This window comes from Propithecus coquereli, unplaced genomic scaffold (assembly GCF_000956105.1).
Source record: "Propithecus coquereli isolate 6110/MARCELLA unplaced genomic scaffold, Pcoq_1.0 Scaffold48, whole genome shotgun sequence".
Lineage (NCBI taxonomy): Eukaryota > Metazoa > Chordata > Mammalia > Primates > Indriidae > Propithecus > Propithecus coquereli.
In genome coordinates this window covers 4,843,885-4,846,500 of record NW_012150618.1, presented here as the reverse complement: position 1 = coordinate 4,846,500, position 2,616 = coordinate 4,843,885, and the positions used below count along the sequence as shown (strand labels likewise).

The 2,616-nt window shown below is 40.8% G+C and overlaps 1 protein-coding gene across 3 annotated transcripts in view; it reads left to right on the top strand.

Annotated features, from left to right (window-relative positions):
* The window catches only part of GRM1 (glutamate receptor, metabotropic 1), a 496,050-nt gene that overhangs the window by 30,051 nt on the left and 463,383 nt on the right, over positions 1-2,616 (top strand). The window lies entirely within an intron of this gene.

Below are 2,616 nucleotides of genomic sequence, written 5' to 3'. Positions count from 1 at the left end.
GCTAGGATTATAGGCGTGAGCCACCGCACCCAGCCCTACATTTTTAACTTTGACAATCCTCTTAACTGACTCATTCTCAAAAGCAGAATGTACATACTACCAGTTGATTTTCTAGTACAACACTAGTTCATGTAAAAGCCATCCTCTCTTATCTGGTCCCTAGTGTGATTACAGGCACATGGTTGTGAGATTCTTAGTTTTTTATTTTTTATTATTGTTGTTTTTAGGAGGAAGTCAGATATTAGACTCATTTGGTTGGGCCAAATAAGCCCCCAAACCTGAGAACCTGTGATTCTATGAGGAGGGGCACATAGGCTCAATGGCTTAGTAACAGAGCAATGCTGATGATCCCTTCCTAGGAGGGACCTACCAGTGATTTTGGCTTACCAAGTGAGTGATGAGACTTTTAAATTTCGGTTCCTCCATTTGTAGTTACAGTTCAAGCAGACACACAATAGAAAGAGTGGGCATGAAGGAGGGGGATTAGTGGTTAAGAAGGAGGCTTCTGGAGTCAGGCAGATCTGCTTTCTTATCCCATCTTTGTCATATTAAGCTGTGTGACTTTAGGAAAGTCACTCAACATCTCTAAACCTACTCCTCAAATCTGTAAACCAGAGGTTATAATTGTACTCCCTTCTCATGCAGTTAACAAGATGAGAATAAGAACTCAATAAAATACATATGCACACACATACAGGCTAATAAAGTGGTGGTCTGATATGGTGTATTCTACTTTGGTTAGCTTCTATTGGGAGTGACTTTCTTTCCCTCTGTGCTCTTATCCTAGATCTTTTGCAGAGATCCACTACAGCCAGCACAGAATTTATTGGTAGAGGGGAAAAAGAGGAGGTTCCATATAGAGAATAAGTTGAGGGATGCCTATGGAGCCCCTTAGGCATTTAACAGCTTCCCTCCCTTAACTACTTTTCATCCAGGAAATTTTGGGTGCTTAATAGGCTCCTGTTAAAAGGCAGTACCTTTGGAAAGTGTATTACTTAAAGCTATTATCAGTTATAATCTGAGGGTTTTCAGATAAGCGTTCAAGATGAGCATGTCAGAGTGGTGCCTGCAGGGGACAGCCAGTCCTACACAGGACAGTTGGAGGACATCAAATGTTATTCCTATTTCATAATTTTTAGTGTGTTTTAGCTATGAACACATGCATAGCATTTCCTGAAGGTCCCTGATGATCATCTTTAATCATCATCACTATCATTTCCTAGGCATACTTATATAATCTTGGTTTATATAACGTAATGGCTTCTATTATGTACAAGGGTGCCATCTGAAAGGGCACTGGGAAGGAAATACTGGCTGCACAGGGTTGGGGTAGGCTGAAGTCATATTGACAAGATCATGAAGCTGAAAGCAGACATTGCAGTGCTGATTGTAACTTTCTTGGGTAGGCTATAGCTTATCTTTCTTGTGATTCTTATACTTCTATAATAACTCCTCACACATATACTGCAAATATTAGTTGAACTAAATTGACTGTTGTAAAGTAGAAATTGTTTCTCAGAGTTGTGAGGCTATGAGGAAAAGATAAAGATATATATATATCTTGTCTGAGGGAAGGAACTGAGACTTGGGGTGATTTCTGTAGCCAAACTTTTTTTTTTTTGTCGACATTGTATTTACTTTACTATTGTACATTCCCCTTTCTTAGTCTTTTATGGGCCGCAAATTCATTCTCTCTTTGGTTTATACCTTAAGTTTTTATTTTTTTCTCAGAGCAACAATTCTCACTTTTGGCTGCTCTTGAGAGTTACCTAGGGAGCTTTAAAGCCTATAGATGCCCAGCTCTAGCTGTGGGGGCTCTGATGGAGGCTGGAAAGCAGGCCGAGATGTCCACATCCCTTCCCATGGGGAGAAGGATCAGGAAGCAGAAAGAAAAGGGGGTAGAAAGTGGATCTGGTATTGCAAATGTAAAGGGTGAGCCTGCACCTGCATCATCTAGCATCACCCACCCCATCCTTCCCCACATTCAGCCCTGGGCCTCCTTGCCATCCTTGAGAACACGAAGGTTGTCCCCTAATTAAGGTTTTGGTGTTGGCTGTTTCCTCAGGCTGGAATCCATTTCCCTCAGATCTCTTTGTGGTTGGCTGCTTCTTTTCATTCAAGCCTTAGTTCAAATGTCATTTCCTCAGGAAGTCCTTCTCTATCTAAAATATTATCCTTCCTCTCTCACATTCTATCCTATTGATTCGTTTTATTTATGTTATGCTGTTTACTACTCTTGGAAATTATCTCATTTATGCAATTCTTTACATATTTCTTGTTAGCCTACTAGCAGGACACTCTTGCATTCCCAGAGCCTAGAACAGTGTCTGACATCCAAAGGATTTGCAATAGATACTTTTTTTTTTTTATTTCAGCATATTATGGGGGTACAGATGTTTAGGTTATATATGTTGCCCTTGCCCCCCCTCCCCGCCTAAGTCTGAGTTTCAAATATGTCCATTCTTCGGGTGGTGCGCATTGCACTCTTTGTGTAGGCATATACCCGTCCCCTCCTCCCCCCACCCAGCCAGTTTTGTTCCAAAGCCCAATGTTTGATCATTATATAATTTCCTGTATAAGGAGCCACTAAGATATTTAACAGACTTATGAGTTTTG